Below are 22,689 nucleotides of genomic sequence, written 5' to 3'. Positions count from 1 at the left end.
CTGGTAGTCGGGAGAAAAAAACATTGTGCTGTAACTTGCCAGCAGCAATCTGCTTTTCCCATAAATTCAGAATCCACGGTCCTAATGGATTCCTCATCTAGGATATTCTATCTCGAGCACAGCTGATCTTCTGAAATGTTTCCGCCTCCATGGGGCGCAGCAAGTCTCCACTCGACATCCCTGTTTGCCCATGTGCCGGACATGCAGTTGTGGCCAGTATTTATCCTGGCGCAGTGCCCAATGACCTCTGTTCCTTCCTGCTCTATAAATGTCAGTTTTCAGCCCCTATTGGATCTACCTTTAACTGCTGTGATATGTTTGGTCCTTGGGTGTGGAATGTGGAATGGTCAGCGCCGGCACACTGTCTGAGCCATTGCTGGCACCGAACCATACCTCTTCTAGATTATATACCTCCCCCTTGGGGTCCTTCATTTCAAAGATTAGAGAAATCTTCCATTAAAAGAGTGATCCTATCCCTTTTTTTAAATGGAACCCCTGTCTCCTCGAGAAGTAAGGGTCTTTCCAGCAGAATTCTGTAATCCAGGGGAAGCTCTGTTGGAGCTGGCTTCAAACTTAAAGGAGTCCAGGGGTCTGGATCCATCCCTAGAGCTTAACATTTGACCAACATTAATGTGGGGGAAGCCAACGGCTTTGTTTCAGTGGCTGGTGTCCAAAGGGTGGAGACTCTTTACTTGTCAGCCACTTCCGGGAAAATAATTCAGTTTGAACTTAGATGAAGTTCCTTGGAAAGAGATCTTACCGTCTTTTAACCCTGCCAGTGGAGACTCCAGGACTGGTCTGGAAAAAGCCTGCCTCCATCTCTGCAGTTGACTGGGACCTGGCAAAGAAACACCACCTTGCGTCTTCAGACCCAGTCTTTCTATCAAACTACGCCTCCCGAGTGCAGGCTGCGACTGCCAATCTATAAGAGTCCGTTAAGATGGGTGGATGAATAGTCTCAGGAGAGTGTGAGTGGGGTCAAGGGCCCTCAATGAGTCCACCCACTATGGCACACAATAATTCAATTTAGACAGTCATTTATAAAAATACAACTATTAATTATAGGCCTTATAAACCCACTGTAAAAGGAATACAACCGGTGGTATTATCGCACACCACTTTGATACAAATATATACAGTCAACATAGGTTAAAATAGACCTCAAATAACTTGGCAAAACGAGGTAAGTATTTTAGATGGAGTCTATGATGGAACTAGATCACAAGACGAAAACCTAACTTAAGTCCAAAACCTAAGAAGAAAGGGGCCTTGCACCCAAAAGTCAAAGGAGCCACAATGTTTCCCACCAGAATTAAGTTTCTGTAGGTAGGTTTCAATAGTCTTGTGTTGGTGATAGTTTAAAAGTTATACAACAATTTTACCAGAGGTGCGTTTTCCTTTCTTCCAGACCAAAGTCTAAGCCAGGGACAGGATACTTGACCCAGGTTTTATGACCAAAAAAATGAGTGGAATGGAATAAGGAGATAAAGGGACTTGTTCCCAATGTTATCCTATGTATGCTGGACGTAGGGGATGGGGGGCACATACCTGCATTTTCTTTCCCCTCCCCCAACTCAGATTTTCCCAGATGCCAATGCGGATCCTCTGAGGGCTCGATCTTCCGTCATTTGTTCCGGTGAGAGGTTTTGAGGGGGGTGTCGGGTGCAGCTGCAAAATGCAACCTCTGTCAAAAAAGAAATGCAAGAACCCACTGATGCAGGCCTCTTCAGAACACTTGACAGGATGGAGGAAGGCAACTTCACGAGTCGTCTTCTGATCTTCAGCAAGATGATTTTCTTTGAAGGATTCTTGGCTCCAATGATGATCTGAAGAAATGGCTGCAGAGGTCCCCTTCTTGTACTAAATCCAAGCTCAAAGCAAGTCCAAGCCCACCAATGGTAATGATCTGCACCATTCAAACGGCCAGTTCTTCTCCAGTCAGGGACAACTATTGGTTTCACATTTGTCCCCACTCAGACTCCCTGGCACCAAGGATGTGGACTGGGACTAGACAGTCCCACCCCCTTCCTGGGCCACACACGCATCACCAAGAAAGCAGCAGCTTTGCCAGCAAGTACATAACCTTATAAGGGATTTCCTAAACTGACAAGACAGGAAGAGGAAAACAATATGGCCAAGAAACCAAGCAAAAATCTCTTGGCACTGACATTTTAGGACACTGGCAACGTTTAGTAGCCATATGCAGTAAATGCACATGTGCACAGCAAAAATAATGCAAAAATGGTTAAAATGTAACTGCTGCCACCAACTTGTCCTTAGGCACATGTAAAAGTAACCAAAAATCCCATTTGTAAAAAGCTAGGGTGATGCAAAAATATCGCCACTGCACTATAAGGGTATGTGTGCAAGGTTAAAAAAGAACAAGATTTCAAAAGGGAAACTAAGTGTCCCAGTGCTGATAGCCAGAAGGACTAGTCAGTTTCCCTGTAGCAATGAGCAGAAGGCAAGTGAAGTGAAGTGAAGCTGAAGGCTTTACTTAACTTCAATACAGCGGGCAGGATAACATCAGAGCAAAAACAATTGGGCTCCAAAGAAAACTATGGAGGGAAAGTTGCAAAAATAGAAATGTTTCCAAACATTGTCCACGTTAACTTCTCTGTCTCCAGAGAGAGGAAGAGGTTGGATGCATGAGGAAAGATGGTTTTTGCCTCTGGCAGTCTTGGCCTTCGAGCAATAAATGCTTTATTTGCCCTTTCTAAATTTTCCTTTGGCCTCCGGTCGGCAGTCTCTGGTGCAGCCTAACACCTACCTACCTACCTGACAGACGGGGACATGAGTGGTTTGCGGCCCTTGTTCCAGATGCCAAATAAGCATCCCAATGGATATTACAGCCAGGACTGGACACAGACAACTGTGTGGGGCGAGTGATGGCAGTGGGCACAGTGGTGAGGATGCACTCCTGGATTGAGGAACTCAGGTTTCACACAGGACATGTAGTCAAAGCTTCTATGTATGCATTCTGATGGGCATAGCCTCTGAGGGGCTAAGGCAGGTGATTGTTTGAAAACCTTCCAGTCCTCTAAAGCCACAGGAAAGTCTTTGCTACGGGGAGCCAAACATTGTACCTCAATACCCAGAGTTAGAGGGTTTTCACCCTCCATCACCTATGACCACTATGGAAAGGTGAAGCAACCTCAGGCAAACAGCTACCACTCTGTTCTTGCTAAGGTAGGATAGCAGAGCTTCCCAGGTTTGGTGTTGCTGCTGTCCACCGACTGACCCAGTTGCTAAACTCCTATGAAGGCCAAATCATTCATAGGTCCCCTGTGCCAAGCAGAGTTTCCTGGTTCAGCTTGGAAAAGTGTTACATCGCGTCCAACGCTTGGGCCTGACTGTGCAGAGAAGCCATGTGACTGTGATTCTGTGCTCTAGACAACGACTTCTTTTTGATAGCGCCTTCTCTTGCCGGAACAGTGTCATAGCGAATGCCTTGAACAGGCAGACGTTGGCCTCCCACGAGTGACATTTCTGAAAAGAAGGTCTGGAGATCATTTCCGATTGGAGGACTCCTCAGGTGGACCTCCTGTCTTCCAGTTTAAATAGGAAGTGAAAGTTGTTCTGCTCCTGGGAATTTCCTTGACCGATAGATCTCCTCTATACGTTCCAGCCGATCCCGGTCATTCCACTGGTTCTCAGAAAACTGCTCCTGTTTGGGTCCATGTTGATTTTGTTCACTCCAGTCTGGGCTCTGAGAACATGGTACCAGGATCTGCTGGACAGATGCATGTTCCTTCCCTGGCGCCTTCCGAAGACAGTGGGTCTCATCTCAGTCGTCAACAGCCTGAACCTTCATACTTGGCTTCTGAAGTTCAAAGAGTGAGACTTGTCAGGCGACGTCCCGATGTGCTATTCTCATCTTGGATGACCGCCACAAAGTCAATGTATGCCTAATATGGTGTAAATTCTCAGATTAGTGCTAGAAGAGACATCTGGGCCCTTTCACCTGTCCGTGTTGGATTTTCTGCTTTCCTTGGCCCAGATGGTCCTTCATATCAGCACTCTATAGGGGCGTAGTCTGTATCTCGATTTTTCTAAATATCTGTTATACCATTTTTACCAGTATTGTATAATCCGTTTGATCTGCACCAGTTTGGGGTTCCAGCATGGGATTTGAATTCACTGGTAACATTCCCTATGGGTGCTAGTTGGATCCCTTGCATTCATATTCTCTTGTTTGCCCCTTAAGGTGATTTTCCTGGTTTCCATCCCTACTTGTGTGATGGCTGGGTGCGCTTCAGGAGTTCTCTGTTAAATCTCCCTACTTGTACGTCCCGTCCCCTTTCCTCCATCCTTGTGGACATCCCCGACATGGGGACGCTACTTGAACCTTTGGCAGCCAAAAATTGAGCTTCCCCTTTAAATTTAGTATAGCGTGCTGGTGCGCAGCCACGGTAACGCCCTGCTGAGGCCCCGCCCTCCGGTGCCTCATCTCAGTCCCTTTTTCCCCCCACAGACGTGTCGGACCTGACAGCCAGCGCAGAGACTTTTTTAGCTTTCCGCTTGCTCCCTGTTCTATTTTTTCAATCTTATTTAACTTCCCTTTGGTGCCTGTCCTCCCCCCTGCCCATGTCGGCTGCAGGAGGATTCACGAGATGTGCCTCATGCGACTGCTCGTTCCCGGCCTCGGGCCCCCATGTACTGCACTACTCCTCCGCCCCACCTTAAGGACGTCTTATCCAGGACCTCTTGTCAAGACAAGGTAGGCCCTCTATTCAGCACGGCTCCACAGCGGTGCGACTCCTTCCCTGAGGTTCCCACGGACAGGGGTTCCTTGTATTCAGGTCCTGGCAGGCCTGAGGCCTATAAGGCGACCGGCTCCCTAGCCGTGGGGCACGGTGGCTCTTCCGGGCCCTCTGGTGGCAGACCTGAGGCTGTCAGGCTACTGGCTCCCTAGTTGAGGGGCTCAGAGGCCCTACTGTGCTATCCTCGGAAGGGCGATTAAGTTCGTCCTCTTCTCTAACCCCAAGGTGGAAGGGATCGTCTAGGGCCATCTCCAAGAGTCTGTCCTTGGCGCAATCCAACATGGCTTCTGGCACAGGTGCCGAGGGTGTCAATGCCTACTGAAGCTCGCTCCAAGGTCCGAGTCAGGGAATTACGATTACCGGTCATCCGGCCGAGTGCTCAGCGCCTATAAGAGTGATCTCTGAGGTCGACGCTTCTGCTTCGGGTGCAAGACCCAAGCTGTATCCTCCCGTGGCTCAGGATCTTCACGCCCTCCTGCCCAGGGCGTGGCGCAAGGCTTCACAATGGTGGAGAGGCACGTGGCGAAGACGGCAGCCATTTTGAATCACTCAGGGCCCGCCTGTGCTTTTGCCCATTGAGTGGGGTTTGCAAGATAATCCCAGCCCCCTTCATTCTGTAAGCGGCAGCGGGCAGTACGGTACAGGCATCTGGTCCCATCAGGGATACATCTACCCATCACAGCCTTACGGCTACATGCCTCAAGCGCCTCTGCGCTTTGACTAGGGGCGGAGGCCCAGCGCTGCGGAAGGCCAGGACTCGGCAGCTAGTGAGGACTGCTTCTTTGAGTGCTTACTCTTCCTCATGCGTTCCCCCCCAGATGAAGGGGCTCCTGGAGGATCTAGTGAAGGTCAACCTGCAGGTCGTGCCTCCTCCAGGTCTGCCACTTCCAAAGCCGGTCCCTCCTCCGGTCATAGCCCTACTGGTTGTTCATACCCCTCCCACTCCTCCTGTACCACCAGCGCCTCCTCCTCAACAGCCGTTGGACCTGTCATCGGCTCAGGACTGGGGGGGGGGGCATTGGCACTTGTGTCCCAGGGCCCGGTCTCCCCTCGGTCCTTAAAAATAAAATTGGGGGTTGGAGGAGGCGATACCGTCCAGGGCGAAGAACCCTCGTCCTCCATTAAGGCCTTTCATGACTGCCTTAAGGGCCTGGTGCAGTTCTTAGTGGTGCCTTTGCCCGAGGAAGCCCCCCAGGAGTTAGGAGTGCTAGCAGAGGTCTTGCTAAGCGCACCATGATCCAGTCTGGCATCCCTCTCCAGAAAGATGTCCTGCAGGTGGCGCGAAGGGTCTGGCAGTAGCCCAGGGCCAACACCCAGGAGAACAAGAAGTTGGACAGCAGGTTTAGGCTGAGGTAAGGGGAGCCAATCCTCCTGGCATCCCACCCGTAGCCGCATTCTTCAGTGGTGGCTGCGGCCTCGTTATATTCTAAACCTTCGTCTTCGCCTTCCTGAACGGGAGCCACCTCCCAGTTGTCTTTCCAAGGAGGACAATGTCCTTGAGTCTTTAGGAAAGCGCTGTTATATCATCTCAGGACTGCATCTGCGGCAAACCAACGCAGACACCCTCTTGGCTGCAGCTAACCAGAAGCTGTGGCGGGAGCTCGGGGAATTTCTGCCCAACCCCCCTTCAGACAACCAAGCCTCATTCAAGGCCATTCTGGCAGATGCCCAGGACCTCATGAAGTATTCGGTCCCCCACATCGACACAGCCAGCAGAGGGCTGTTCCTTGGTGTTGAGATGAGGACGACGGCGTGGATGCATGCCACTAAGTTTTTATCTGACATGCAAGAGCGTATCCTGGATCTGCCCTTCGAGGGCGTGGACCTTTGTCATTCGTCAATCTATGACGAGGTGACAAAGAAGAAAACCTCCAAGTCATTGGCCATCCTGCCAATACCTGCACAGAAATCCTTCCCTCAGTTCCAGGGTAGGACCAAGTTGAAACCCTGGGCTTATCCGGCTACAAGGGGTTTCAGATTCGTGGTACTAAGAGTCCTGACAGGTCACCCAGCAACAACAGGAGGAAGCAGCAGAGGACTTTGCACAGGTTTTTCTGCACCCCCTCCTCTGCCCAGCCTTTGACGCCAAGATGCAGTCATGTCAAGGTCGGGGGACACGGCTCGCCTGTGGGAGGCTGTTTGGCTCTTTTCCAGGACACCTGGAACCGTCTTTTCAGCAACCCAGTGGATCCTATCCGTAGTCTCCATGGACTTTAGTCTTCCTCTTCCTTTGCTTCTGCCATCCTCTGCTCCTCTTCGTTAGATCGGGTCCCCAGCTCTTTTACGGGAAGTCATTTTGCTCTTGGAGATGCAGGCGATAGAACCGGTTCCTCTTTCAGACAGGGGCTCTGGGTTCTATTCCAGGATTTTTGTACTACCCAAGAACAACCAGGCTGGCCTCAGTGTTGTCCTAGATCTGCCATTTCTAAATCTGTTTTTACCACTGGAACACTTCAAGATGATTACTCCCACGTGTGTGTGTGTGTGTGTGTGTGTGTGTGTGTGTATATATATATATATATCTGGTCTTGCTAGGGGTGCGTTGTGACACTACGGTTCAGAGGGTGATCCCTGGGCCCGAGATGCTCCTGTCCCTCCCTAAGGCGGTGGGGCACTTTCTGGCCAACTCGACATGTGGTTCCAGCATATTCTGGCTATGATGGCCTCCTGCGTGCTAACTGTACAGCACGCTCGCCTCAAGATGAGGTGCCTCCAGCTCCACTTGGCGGCCAATTGGGATCAGGAGACTGAGTCTCAGTAGGACAGGATCCCAATACTACCACTCCTACTGGTGGATGATGGATGAATTGTTTCAGTGGGATCCCCCTTCACCCAACCAGAGCCTACCCTGGTTGTGACGACTAACTCCTCTCTTTCGGGCTGAGGGGCTACACTGGAGGGCAATGTGAATAACAGCGCATGGTCCATGACGTAAGTCTTCCTGAGCTTCAGGCATTGGGCCCTGGTCCTCAAGATGTTTTTGCCCCTCATCAGGGACAGGTCTGGTCTGGACGGACAATTCTATTACAAGGTTTTACCTGAACATGGAGGTGTTATCGAGCTGAGAATGGGCCCTGGCGGAGGGAGTTTGTATTTCAGCAGTCCACCTCCCGGGGGACAGCAATGCAGAAGCGGACCAGCTAAGCTGCTTGGGGTTAGACACCTACAAGTGGGAGTTGCACGAAGACTCATTGTTGCCCCTGTTCCAGAGTCGACTGTTTGCATAGCAGGATTTGTTTGCATCCCCTCTTAATTCTAAGTACATCCAGCTTGCTTCATGGGCGGAATGGGGTCAGGGGTGTCTGGGAGTTGCCTTCCAGATAGATCTCTTGGCACATCTGCCTGTGTTGTATTCCCGCCCACCCCCTCTGCTCCATCTGACTCTCTTCAAGTTTGGGGCTTCGGTGGATTGCAGCCACAACCTGATTCCCACCACTGACCTTTGATACCCTGGTTTTTGGATCTGCTACAGTTGTGCTCCCAGGGTTCCATCCACCTTCCGATGTCCAGCAGGGGGATTCCTGAGGCAGCAGGGCAGGTCCGTGGAACATCCAGCCAGCCAGGCTGGCGCTGCTGCCCTGGTTCCTGACCAGCTGAAGCATCAACTACCTCAATTTTCAGATGACAACTGGGACATGATTCAGCAGACCCTCGACTCGGTCCCAGTATAAGAGTAAATGGACAAGGTTCTGCCACTGGTCTTGTGACAAGGGTCTGGACCCTGCCCTCTGGATGACGCACTGGCTTTTTCAGCACACCTATCTCGTTCTGGTGTCCAGGTAGATACTTGCCACACTTTTATGGGGGCCATTGGGGCTTACAAGCATTCCCCTTAGTAAACCTGGTGGTTAAGGCCCACCTTAAGGGGTTGTCCAGGCTTTTTCCACCGGTGCATAGGCCGCACCTGGTCTGGGACCTCAATGTGGTTCTTGCAGCTTTGCAGAGCGAGACCTTTGAGCCGATGGCCTCTGTCGACTTCCGCTTGGTGACACTGAAGAGTTTTACTGGTGGCACTCACCTCTGAGCACATGGTTAGTGAGCTGCAGGCGTTGTCCTCATGCAAGCCCTTCACCACATGTCCCAACGACAAGGTCATCTTGCGCACTCACCCAACCTGCTTGCCCAAGGTGGTCTCTCCATTTCATCTGAATCAAGCGATCTGCCTGCCGATATTCTTCCCAAACTCGCAAAGGCAGAGGGGGCCCTGCATTCCTTGGACCTCAAGAGGATCCTCAGGTTTTATGTCTGTCAGACAAAATCCTTCAGGAAGTCTGATGCATTGTTCATGACTTTTGGAGGCTCCACCCTCGGCTCTCAGGCTTCCTACACCCGTTGGATGGTTCAGGCCATTTCAGAGTCATACACGGTCATGGGCAAACCTGTTCCTGAGGCGATTCATGCACATGCAGTGAGAGCCAAGGCCGCGGCCGTCTCGTTTGAGAAACATTCTTCTTGGAATGTCCTCAGCAAGGCAGCTACTTGGGCCACTCTGTCAGCCTTCTGTAAGGACTACTCACTGGACGCCACCTTCAGGCGCGATAGTTTGGTCAGGCGGTTCTGAAGAACCTTTTTGTTTCGTCCTAGATATGAGGCAGGTTATCACCGCTCCACCATATGTTCTTGTAAGGTGGCATCACTCACAAGGATGGAGGAAAGGGGACAGGACGTATGCATAATTAAAGTTTCTCACTGTAGTGACTAGATTACTCGGCAGGGCGTTCACACGCCTGAGGATGCACCAGCTTGCTATACTACATTTAATGGGAAAGCTCAATTTTTCACTGCCAAAGGTTCCGGTGCTGTCCCTATGTTGGGGGACGCCCACAAGGATGGGGGAAAGATAGCAAACTTTATTTTGTTTTCTCCGGAGAGACCCTTCGCCAGATCTTTTTTCACCTGGTTTGACGGTAGTTATCCTGGGAGGAGCCTTTGTTCCTTGGTGGGTTGCTGGCGCCATCGTTCGTCCAGGGTTCCAGTCCTAGATAACCAAATCCTGCAAACTGCTCCTCTGGAGATGAGCTGTCTACTTACCAGTTTGTTTCAGGTCCCTGGGGTCATTTGCGCTGAAACAGCTGATGTGCGTTGCTACTTTGGGATGCTAGTAAGGGTGATTATTAACAATACCCCTCCTCCCGCCTTCCTAGGTGTCGCACTGGTCTCTGGTGGTGTTTTCTGTGTGGTGAGCCCTAGCTGCAATTTCCCCCAAAGACTTGCATTAAGGGTTCCTCCTGTTCTTTGGTATTTTTCATCTGGAGTCAATCCTCTGACCTCTAGAACTCTTGTTTGGGGTCTCCTGAGGATTTATCTGCATCTGTAGGATAGATTGGATGTGGCTCTAATAGTATGGAAGGGCCACTAACTGTTTCCCATTCCTTCCTATGAATCATTGAACTGACACTGTAACTCTCCTTAAATTGACTCTGTGGTACTTACCTGCCCCTGGATATTTTTTTTTAAGCTTTATTTAACCTTTTCAAGTAAAAGATGTTAACAGTACATCAGCAAGTAACAAGATCTCATTCTTGAAAATCTGATCCCCACTGTCGTCTTTTCTTCCTGATTCATCCCTGCAATCGATTTCCCCCCACCAATGCATCATCCCACTAGCCACCCCAAGATGGGTGGTTTGAGGTATTATTACTTGTAGGCTTGCAGTGCTATGATCACGGGAAGCCAGGCTCTATAAATAGTTTGGAATGTGGTATTTGTCAGTCAGTCAAAATAACCTTTATTCGGCATAGGCCATATCGGTTAACATCCCATCAAAAGAAAAAGGAAAATACACAAACCATCCCAGCAGTACATATTTTTGAGACCATCTCAATTCATAAGCTCTGAAAATATTTGCAAAAAACAGATAAAATTGTGACATACTGTGAATAGTTTAGCAACACGTGGTCTGAAAAGACCAAGTCAATGAACCCCTGCTCAGGGCTGCAATTTTACATATAGGAGTTGGTTTAATTTAAAACCTTTACTGGATACACACCAAGACCTTGATCCTCCTTCACCAGGCTCTATAAATATATTTAGACACAAAATTAGCCACGGTCCGATTCGCTGAGTCCTTACACAGATGGACAGCTTTACTAACGGCTTGAGCACTATGCTGCCTCGACAAGAGTATCAAATACAATACTCTAAGATCTTTCAGTGTATCGCAAAATAATGAAGTGCACCATTGTTTCCACTCCATTTTCGCACAGCGGACACACCAGATTTTCTAGCCCCAGCCACTTTTTAGTTATATCGCGTAATGGCAGGGATCCCAGGCGCAGCCTCATGTGCAGTACCCGAGTTAATGCTGGTTTGAGTATATTCAATTAATTTTCAAAACCCTGGCACACTTACTGCAAGGTATGCCGGGCCCCCGTGGTCAGGGCAAGAGCGAGGGTCTTAGCGTATCTTTTGAAGGCACCCTTCACTCTATTTTTAGCATTGTGCTCAATGTGGCGCAGACTTTGCCAATATGCAGAGAGACTCAGCTGGTCCAGACAATGTTTGACATGCACCAGCCAAGGAATCTTCTGCCAACCCGAAGGGATAACACATGTTCCAGGGTCTGGCAATATTCCACAAGTTCCCGGCTACCCCAAATCCTAACGCAATAAAAAACCGGGTTTAATTGCTAGCTCCTCAACAATTGGCAGGAGATTACATTCCATGCGAGAGGTGCTGGTTGAGGTACTTTGGGGGAGCAACAGGATGGATTTCATTAATTTGTTTGTTACTTGTATGGCTAATGGGCCGCATAACCCCAAACCTCTGCCCCATATACAACAGCTGTCTTGGCTTGCGCTTGGTTTAGGCTCAAAGCAGGTCCCAACGCCCCCCGGGTGTGTCTTCCATAGTAAGCCATGACTGCCCTACTGGCTTTCTCTAGCATAGTGAGGGCCTCTTCACCTGGCTCTCCCAATATGCCCCCTTCGAGAAACAGATCCCCAGGTAGTCCTACCATTCCACCTGCTCTAAAATACTGCCATTTGTCCGCAAGTTTAAAGGCTTTGACCATGTGGTTTTTACTGATAAAACCATCACCTTAGATTTAGAGGCGTTGATTTCCATAACTGGTTTAGAACACTCCCTTCTTTCAAATGCGCTTAGGGCACGCCACAAGCACATCGGGGAAGTAGACACAAGGACTGCATTTTTGGGGAAAAACAGGACTGGGATATGTTTGCTCCCCATTCTTGGGGGGTGGGGGGGTCCGTATTTTCCTCCTGGAGTCTCACAATTATTGGATTTATGTATAGGCAGAATAAGATGGGTGCTAGAATGCATGCCTGGCGAACCCTAAATTGGTCTGTTACTTCGCCCCCCCGAACTCCATCTGACCGTTGCCCTGTTATTTTTTTACAGTAATTGAATGGGGCATAGTACTTTTTCTGGGATATTTTTGGCCCTCATGACCGCCCAGTGCGCTTCTCTGGGAACACTGTCAAAAGCTGCCTTCAGGTCCACAAAGACTGCATACAAGATGGTCTTTAATATACTTGGGTGTTTCTGGATTATTAAGTGGAACCTAGAGCTTTGATCGACAGGGCTTTTCCCTACTTGCAAACCTACCTGCAGATGGCTAAGCTGGTTAGTTTCCTCGACCTGCGCCGCTAGGTGCTGGTGGATTGCCTTCGTAAAGATTTTACCCGTTGCATCCAGCAGCAATATGGGTCGGTAGTTGCTGGGGTCAGCCCTGCCCTGCGTCTTAAATATGGGGACAGTTACTGCCGTTGTCCAAGTCTCTGGGACCCGGCCCTGGAACAGGATTGCATTAAATACTCTTGTGAGAACAGGTGCCCAAACTGCCATTTCACTCTTATATGAATCCACCAGGACACCATCCGGTCCTGGGACTTTGCCCCCCTTTCTGTATTCTCATTGCCCTCAACACGTCTTCAATTGAGAAGTTTAGTTGGTTTATGGGCTGTATAGCCAACAGTGGGACAGTACTGGGAACTCTCTGAGAGATCAGTTGCTCGGGTCTGAGTGGATCACTATACAGGGCCTCAAAGTGGTTGTACCACTTGGTCTGGTGTATACAGTCCGGTCCCGTGACATCACCTTTTAAATCCGAATCCGTGATAAGCCTCCAGAAGCCCACGCCGTCCTTAGCCTCTGCACGCTCCTGGATAATTTACCACCTTTCCTGCATGTATCGGGTCTTTTTAATAGCTATGAGGGACTTTTAAGATCTTCTCATAAGATGAAAGCGGGCCCTGTTCACTTGACTGTGCCCTCTCTGTATATACAATCCAGGCCCTTTTCGTTTCTAAGCACTCCTTGTCAAACCAGGCCACCCGCTTCTTGACCCCTCCCCTGTTTCATTTTACTGGGGCAGATCAAATAAAACCCAATGCCTCCTGCAATGCTGCATAATTCAAACATATGTCTTTTGTACCTGTATTAGGGTTGCAGATTACTTCGATTTGGTATAGGATTTTTTCATACAATGTTGGGCCAAAAGGTCCAGGTTAATATTCACCCAGTTAATCGGGCATGGAGCATGGCCATAAGCTACCATATGAGTTGCTCGATTCACCGCCCTAGATGTTTGCTCGACAAAGTTTGTGAGGGAGAGCATTGTGGTCGCTCTTCCATCAGTCCAAAACCTCAAAGCCCACAACCCTATGCCAATCTTTACCTGAAACCAGGGCGTACTCTATTCTGAATGAGCCTTTTCAGCCATAGTAAATGTGGTTTGCTGGATGAGCGGTTGGAAAACTACCATTGCAACAAAACAGGCCAGCATTGTGGAGCCCTCTTACTACCCAGAGGGTCTCTGGGTGAGTTCTCTCAAGAGTATGCACTGTTACCTCCGGAATAGCCCAGGCCTAATCTTCGTCATCCCACAGGCCTTGCAGTGACATGGGGATTTCCAGAGAGGTGTTAAAATCTCCAAGGGCCAGGCTAAATGTTGGTCCCTTACTGGACTTCCCAGCCTGTCTACTGTGTCACATAGTAGAGCCAAAACTCTGTTGCTGGTGGTTTTGACCTTCAGTCTGTTGTAAACATTAAACAACAAAGCTGATTCCGGATTAGGTAAGAATAATTCCACCAATAGCAGATCATCGGACCCAGTATTCAATTGGTTAGCTTCCCAGTTAATTACAGCCTTGAGACCGAGCACTAAACTTCCATAAGGTCTCCCTTTTGGGCCTTTTCTAGCTTTTATCTTGAAGATCTGATAACCCATAATAACTACCTCCTCCATGGTCCACCTCTCTTGTAATACTATGATGTCATGTAGATGTAGACAGTCAAGCCACTCACTATCACTAAGATGCTTAGACTGCGATGTTCCAAGAGAGTATCTTGTTTGGAAGAAAACCTGGGGGCCTAGAAGGTGTGTCCATTTGGGCCAGTCAATCAACAGCCTCCAAGTCATCCACCCCTCTCCGAGCTTCTCCCCAGCTGGCCGTTGCCCAAGGACCCTGCGGCATCCTCAGCTCACTCCACGTGGGTGCTGCTTTCCAGCGATCTTGGCCCAAAAATGGTCTGTCCGTCAGGATTGCAAATACTGAAGACCAGAAATAGAGGCTTTGATGGCAATATTGCAACCCTGCAGGGGCTAAGTACCGGTCTCAATACTCAATAGAACCTGCACTAATCCTTTTAGGGTCACCTAAATATGGTCATGTGTAGCACTGGGATGATTAAATCTGGTGTATACAATATCATCCGGTATAACTTTGGTGCATCCCTTTTATAGGCGGATCCAATTAATTACTTTGTTGGCGAGTGCTTCCTGATTCTCCTGGGCGCCTTCTGTGAGTTTTGGCACGTTCGCCAAAACCACTTGATGGCTAGTTTGCAGACGGTCATCATGCCTGGGGTTCGCAGAGCCCATAGTTCTCACCTTCTGCCTATGCCCGTAACCTACTAGCGGACAATTAGCCACCTGTGTAAATTGGGGATTTACTAAGAGGTTCTGATTCCCATCAAACTGGTATCCCCCTTTAGTCACTCGATTCTGGATAACCTCCAATAAAAGTTTAGCCCAGCTACTCCCTCGAGGTTGCCCTTGTGGTTTTGTTGGGGGAACTTCAATAGGCTGGTAATCCATTCATGACCTTAGGGTGGGAGGGGGTCTAGGGGTCTTAAACCCACACCTCGGTTCAGCAGGACAAATGATGGACCCCTGGTTGTTTAGGTCTATCAGCCTGGCTATCTCAGTTGTTTTTTTAACCATAACTTTATTTACTGATGTCACCACTGCCTTCAGTGCTTCAGTAGCACTATTCATCTCACTACCAGAAGATGCTGTATCCCCCTTGCTAACCCACATCCTCCTTACCCCCGTTGTTCGCTTGTCTTCCCGCTTACTACTTGTTTGGGTTATGGGGGGGGCTGTCCTGACGGGGCTAGGGAGGGATTTAAGTGGTTTTCCCTTGCTTAGGACACAAGTATAACTGGCAAAAGGTGAATTTGTCGCGAAACCCTTTTTGCCGGGTCTGCACTCCCTGCCACCAACCTATACGATTTACCCTCAAGCTGCCCAGGTTTTTTCTTGATGGCGTAATCAAGTAATTCCTTGGCTAGGGATATTGGCTTCCCTATGGCAGCTCTTTTTAATGGCTGATTGCAAAGGCCAGTCTGAGGATCTGGGCTAATTTCAGTAATACCATTATCCTGGTCCCCATTCACACAATTGGATTTAATCTCGATATGCGGGGGCCCAATCACTATATCGTGCAATAGCCTATACTTTCAGAAATTAAGAGGTTTAGATCCTGGATTGCTTTGAACATTTTAAAAAGCATCTATCTTGGCCCCTCTTCCTCACGATATTTCAGTTGTAGCCTTTCTTTTCAACATAGCGATTGATTGGCACAACAAGTGGCGAAGAAAGTTGGCTTAAAAATAACGTGTCAACTTTAATATATACTGGCCAAAAGGGCTAGCCGAGTATAGTTATTTTGTTACTCTTTTGTTGTAATGTTCACTGGTATGTCAGCAACCTTATAAGCACATAGTTAAAAAAGAGAAAATATCAGCAACCTTTAAACCACGTGGTTAAAAAAACACAATTAAGTGTTAAGACATTTGAATATTGCACCGTCAATAACGTTTAGACACCACTACGTCCGATATATGAGGTTAGTATAGAGGCACGCCCGATTGGCTAAGGGGGCATCCATAGTACGACTCCCCCTCCTCCCCTAATCTCACCTCCCAAATTCAAATAAGAAGTTTGGAGGGCGTGAATCCGGCCCAATCAGACGGTTCCAAGCTCTAAGATGTATGCCTGTTAAAAGTACTGTTAGGATCCTTAAGAAATACTTAGAACCTAGTAAGATACCCAATAGCTCCAGGTAAAAATAAAAAAAATATAAATGATACCTTTTTATAATCCAATAAAAATAAAATTCCTCAGAAAAGGATAATTAGAAGATATACCATGGAGGAATGCCCGACTGGCTCACAGGGCTGCATTAGTCAGTCTCCCCACCCTCAACAAGTTGATCTACTTCTGAGAGAGCCCTCTGCAATCAATAATCTGCAAAGGTCCCAAGCCGCAGGGGACGAACCACAGGGGAGCACTGCTTGCAGCCCTTTGTTCAATCCAAACATCTGCCACAGGGGGTCATGGGACTCACCAGGACAGACCAATCCAATAGCGGACAAGCCGTCCACCCGCCAACCCACCAGCAGGTGCCCCCACAACAGGACGGCTGGGGCAGCAGGGGGCAAGGAAATGAACAGAGCAGTTCTTTAAAGTTTTTGCAGTCTTGTCAGCGCAGGTCCTAGTATACAATGACCTGAAGGCGTCCATGTTCCAAACAAGCCCCCGGTGCAGGCAAGAGGAGGTAGCTCACACCGGAGGAGAAACGAACTCTGTCACCACGAGGTAAAAGCCAGGAATTAAATAGCAGCACACTCCCTCTACAACGCGCCGCGGAAATTGGAAGTACTTACTGCACAATAGTGGCGGGGAAACTAAATGCCTCACTTCTCTGATACACTACCCCACAGTTCACAGTCGTGCATGACTGCAAGATTGTCATTAGCCCGTCCTTCACTGCGGCTTCGCCGCACAGAGTTTTTCTAACAAAACTAACACCACACAAGCATGGGGAAGGTCAGACCCTCTTCTTCCTCCTTCCAGACTGCAGTAATGTGTTATTTAAGATTACCGTCATCTTTTCCAAAACCATACCCTGAACCCCCATTTTTCAATGACCGGGCCCACTTTGTCTTCCATGCCTGTGCTAATGTCAGTCTAGCTGCCATCAGATGTATGATCACCTTAGCTGTTGGACCTCGTAGTGGCTATATGCCTTCCTCATCAGAGGCTCCCAAGATTATAACCTTAGGGTCTCAGGGTAGCGCTATCCCTGTTAGTTCTTTTATGTGATAACAACTCGTTCCAATATATCTGCGACACCCCACATGTCCACCACAGATGGGCAGTATTGCCCCTTTCATGCAACCTCTCTAGCATTCTGCCGAGAGATTCCCATTGATGCCCTTCAGCCTACCTGGGGACATATGCCATTTAAGGAGAAAGTTATAAGCTTACTCTTTTATATTAGTACAATGCAAGGATGTATACGCCTGTTCCCAGATTTGCTCCCATGATGCTGCCTGAATTTCAATATATAGGCCCTCTTCCCTTTCATGACACTTTATCAGTGTTGTCTGTAACATCTAAAAGTTTATTGCATTGTGCCATCCACCCTTTAGGGGCCCTTGTGCCCATTTTCTTGACTTAAGAATTAATTATCCAGTGACCGATCTATATGCACCTGTATCTCTTTCTCCCTAAGAGACAGCTTATGTTTGCATTCCTCATATGTGAGCAGGATAGTGCCCTTGTAAAGTTGCCCCAGTCTAAGGGTGCCACCTACATCCCAACATTTATATGCCTACCCTACGCTTCCTGATGAGAACTCAGGGGTTCCAGTAATTGGCGAGAGGGGGCATAGTCCCACAGGGATCTTCAACAACCCGCAACCCCTATGCCAGTACAACCCCTATGCCAGTATTGTGAGAGTAGCTGTCTTGGAGGGAAGGAGTGGCCGCCCAGCTCCCCGGATGGCCTATGTTATGAATGGTAGGGTACTAAGCGGTAACCCTGTTGCTCTTTCCCTTCCATCCACTTCTTGGGTTGGAACCAGTCCGGTATCATGCCAATTTGGGCTACCACCAGATAACTCTTGATTGAAGGAATCCCCAGACCTCACTGCCACGGTGAGTGTAACAGCATTTTCCTAGCAACCCTTTGATGTTTCTTACCCCAAAGTAACACCAATATTACTCATACTTCCTGTCCCCTTTCCTCCATCCTTGTGCGTGTCCCCTAACAAGGGGATGGTGCTGTAACCTTTGGCAGCAAAAATTTCAGCTTCCCCTGTAAAATTAGTATAGCGTGCAGGGACGTGGCCTCTGGCATGGGAACGCCCCACCGAGGCCCCGCCCTCCGGCGCTTCACCTCGGTCCCTTTTTCCACACGGACGGTGTTGGATCTGGAAGCCAGCGCAGATACTTTTTTGGGCTTTTCGGTTCCTCCCCGTTTTGTTTTTTCAATCTTATTTAACTTCCCTTTGGTGCCTCACCTCCCCCGGAACATGTCGGCCGTAGGAGGATTCAGGAGACTGCTCTTTCCCAGCCTCATACCCACATGCACTCTGTTTTGAGTGTTTGGGGCCCGACCATCGCTTGGACGCTTGTACAGCTTGATGCGCTCTGTCACAGGGCATTGAAGAATCAGATGTTGCGACAGAGGGAGATCTTCCACACTTCTCACCCCCACCCTAAGGACTTAGTCTCCAGTACCTCTTGTCAAGACAAGGTAGGCCCTCTGTTCAGCACTACGCCACACCGCAGCAACTTCTTCCCCTTGTTTCCCATGGATCGTGGTTCCACCGATTCAGGTTCTGGCAGGCCTGAGGCCTCTAAGGCTACCGTGCCCAAGCCGAAGGGCCCAGGGGCTCATTCGGGTGCTCCGGGGACAGACCTGAGACCGTACCGGCTCCCAAGCTGAAGGGCACAGGGGCCCTAATAGGCTATCCTCGGAAGGGTGATCAAGTTAGTCCTCATCTTCTACCCCAAGGCCTTGCGGGATCGCCGAGTGCCACCTCTAAGAGTTTGTCCTCAGCACAATCCAACATGGCTACCAGCACAGGTGCCGAGGGTGGCCAGCCTACTGGAGGTCACTTCGAGGTCACGAGTAAGGGCTTTAAGACTAATGGCTGTCTGGCTGCGGGTATAGCGCCTTCCAGAGTGATCTGAGTTAGACGCCTCTGCTTCGGGTGCAAGACCCAAGCTGTATCCTCCAGTGTCTGAGGCCTCTCTTGGCTCAGGAGCTCCACGCTGTCACATGTTGCCCCCTTCTCACCTGTCTATGTTGTTTACTGGAGTTCTTTGAAGGAGTCTTCTTGCGCACAGTTCGGGTCTTGTATAACCCTGTGCGAACATCTTTGGGTTCCAGCATGCGTTCAGCGTTCCGACTCCTGGAACGTTCAGAATGTCTGGGAAATCCTGGAAGTGATGAAGAGTGTACTCCGAGACGGGTACACGGAGGTCCGGGATACAAGAGGTAATAAAGAGGAAGGGAATGAATGAGGAAGGGAAAATGGGGGCCAGGAACCAGGAATCAATGAAGTCAGGGAGCGTGAACTACGGCAGCACATGTCTAGCCACTGTCAGCAGTAGCGTTGAGATGCGAGGGGCGTGGCTTCTTTATAGAACGTGCTACGTCCAACGCTGAAGCTGGTAAACAACGTTCTGTGTTTGTAGGCCATGTTGGGAGTAATGCTGAGTGCAATCCCCGATGTGTCAGGGACCAGGAAGTCCAAAAGGGACGCGTCCGACGGTTCATGACACGCGCCCTCCCGCCCAGAGCGTGGTGCAAGGCTTCAAAATGGCGTAGAAGCACGTGACAGAGACTGCCAGACTGGCAGCCATCTTGGATCCAGCCCTGGGCCCACCGCTGCTTTCACCCATCGAATGATCTTTGCAGGATGATCCCAGCCTTCTTCCCTCTGGAAGCAGCAGTGGATCCTACAGTGCAGTTTTCTGGTCTCCTCCGGGATACATTTACCCATCGCAACCTTACAGCTACATGCATCAGGTGCCTCAGCTTCGATCAGGAGCAGAGGCCCAGCACCTTCGAGGTACTGGCCCGTAGAGACCCCACGGCTTGTGAGGACCGCTTCTTTGAATGCTTCCTCTGACTTGTGCGTTCCCCTCAGATGAAGTGGCAGGAGCCCCCACAGGTTGCGCCGCCTTAGCCCCCTCCTCTGGGTACTCCTCCCCACCCTCCAGCTCTGCCGGTTTGTGCTGTTCCTTCCCCCGTTCCAGGCCCTACCAGTTGTTCTGACTACTCCACATCCTCCTGTACCACCAACACCACCCCCTCAACAGCCGTTGGACCTGTCTGCAGCTCTGTACCTGAGGGTGGGGGGACCCCGCCGCCGGCACCTGTGTCCCAAGGTCCGGATTCTCCTCGGTCTGTGAAAAAGGTGGGGGGGAGGGCGATGACTGACGCACAGCACGATGAGCCCTTGGCATCCGTTAAGGCCTTTCATGGGAAATGGGTGGTTTGACCTGAAAAATCTGACCTACTGCCCATTTGACCTAATTATTTTGGCCTAATTGTTTTTACCTACTACGGAGGGAGACCCCCTGCACCCCCACCCCTGACTTCCTCTCACCTCTACCTATTCCCTTACCCCACAGCTATTTTTTGTTCAAGTGTACCATTTGACCTACCGAATTAGGTCAAATGGGAGTAGGTCAGATTGGCGTAGGTTAAATTTGCATTAGGTCAAATTGGACAATACCCTTTCATGACCGCCTTCAGGGCCAGGTGGAGTTCTTGGTGGTCCCTCTGCCTGAAGAAGTGCCTCAGGAGTCGGGAGTGCTAGCAAAGGTCTTGGGGAAGCGCACCACGATCCAGTCTGGCATCTATCTCCAGAAGAATGTTCTGCAGGTGGCGCAAAAGGTCTGGGAGAAGTCCTTGGCCAAAGCCCATGTGAACAATTGGACAGCAGGTTTAGGCTGATGGATGAGGAGCCAATCCTCCTTGCCTCCTACCCGCAGTCACATTTCTCAGTGGTGGCTGCGGCTTCCTTGTATTCTAAGCGATTGTCTTCATTGTCTTCCTCCACGGGAGCCACCTCAGTTTCCTCTCCACTCTAGTCTTTTGAAAAGCATGTTTATTCCATCTCGGGACTGCATCTGCAGCAAGCCAACGCAGACCCCTTCTTGGTCGTGGCTAACCAGAAGCTGTGCCGGCAGCTCAAGGAATTTCTGGCCGACCTCCCTTCGGACAAGCAGACGTCCTTCAAGGCCCAGTCTGGCAGATGCCTGGGCCATTGTGCAGGATCTCATGGAGTATACGGTCCCCCACATCAACACAGCCAGCAGAGGGCTGTTCCTTGGTGTCAAGATGAAAAGGGCGGCATGGATGCACACCTCTAAGTTTACTTCTGAGGTACAGGAACAAATCCTGGATCTGACCTTTTTCATTTGTCAGCCGATGACGAGGAGACAAAGTAGAAAACCTCCACTCAAACCACCAAGTCCCTAGCCACCCTGACGAAATCAGGTCAGAAATCCTTTTCTCAGTCCTAGTGCCTGACAGAATTCAAGCTGCAAGCCTTATCCGGCTTCAAGGGGTCCCGGGACAACAGTACACTTGGGCCTGACAGGTCACCCAGTGACAGCAGGAAGAAGCAGCAGAGGACGTTGCACAGGTTTGTCCACTCCCCCTTCTCTGCACCCGACAAAAAGCAGTGATGTCAAGGTCGGGGAACACAGTTCGCCTGTGGGGGGCCTTTTGGCTTTTTTTCCAGGACTCCTGGAATCGCTTTTTCAGCAACCAGTGGATCCTATCCGTTATCTCCATATGCTTCACCGTTTGTTTCTCTTCCTTTTGGGTCCCTGGCTCGTTTACGGGTGGTCCTTTCACTCTTGGAGATGCAAGCGCTGGAACCGGTACCTCTTGTAGACTGGGACTCCGGGTACTATTCCAGGATTTCTGCTGTACCCAAGAACAAGCAGGCTGGCCTGGGGATGTCCTGGACTTGTAATTTCTAAAGTCTTTACCGCCGAATGCTTCAAGATGATTACTCCTCTGCACCTAGCATAGTGTCTGTGAGCAGGGGACTGGATGTGTTCCCTGGAACCTCAAGGATGCATACATGCATGTTTCCACCTACCAGGCGCATCGTAAATGTCTGCGGTTCACGATTATGTCGTACCACTTTCAGTACAAGGTGCTGCCCTTTGGCCTGAACTTGCCTCCTCTTATGCAGGTCACCCTGAGTTACCTGGGGGCAACCAGACGTGGACTCCCTGCTCACTGTGCTCAGAGAGGCACAGCTTCACCTAACTGATGAGGCCCAACAAGGCTGAAACACGTGTATGGGGTTGCTGTTGGTACTCTTGTTCAGAGAGGAATTACCATAGCATTTTGGTGCTGGACTGCCCATGTGGGTGGGACAAAGACTGATATGCAAATTGATATTTCCCATCTGTGAAAGGTACAGTGAGCAAAAAGCATGTGCTGCAAACTCTCATCTCAGAACAGGTTATCATGCCATGTTCTTTCTGGAGAGGAGCGCCTGCTACCTTTTTTTTAAATGTAGAAAGGGTAACATAAAAAATGTTACTGGAGAAACTAGACAAAGGGGATACTGGGTAAACCCTCCAGCACCCTATTGTAAGATAGTGTGTGCTGGGTCTAGAACGTTACACAATGTAAGTAAAGTCAATTTCGATTCACTGCTCTTGGAAAAAGTAGTTTTACCAAGAGAAGTTATTTAAACCTTTGGGAAATCTAAGAGACCTCCCTGTGCCGCTGCACTGAAGGTGCTGTGTGTCACAATGTAAAGATGCCTGTGGCGTTTGTCAGACTCCAAAGTCAAAATAAACGCAGAGTCCAAATCACAGAAAAATGCATGAGTGGGAAAAAGGTCTCTCT

The 22,689-nt window shown here is 49.5% G+C and overlaps 1 protein-coding gene across 1 annotated transcript in view; it reads left to right on the top strand.

Annotated features, from left to right (window-relative positions):
• TAOK1 (TAO kinase 1) overlaps nt 1-22,689 on the top strand; it is a 1,754,180-nt gene that overhangs the window by 1,530,134 nt on the left and 201,357 nt on the right. The gene's annotated exons all lie outside the window — the stretch shown is intronic.

Source organism: Ambystoma mexicanum, chromosome 9 (genome assembly GCF_040938575.1).
Source record: "Ambystoma mexicanum isolate Mex_15411 chromosome 9, UKY_AmexF1_1, whole genome shotgun sequence".
Lineage (NCBI taxonomy): Eukaryota > Metazoa > Chordata > Amphibia > Caudata > Ambystomatidae > Ambystoma > Ambystoma mexicanum.
Note: the sequence above shows the minus strand (reverse complement) of the source record. Positions and strands in the feature narration are given on the sequence as shown.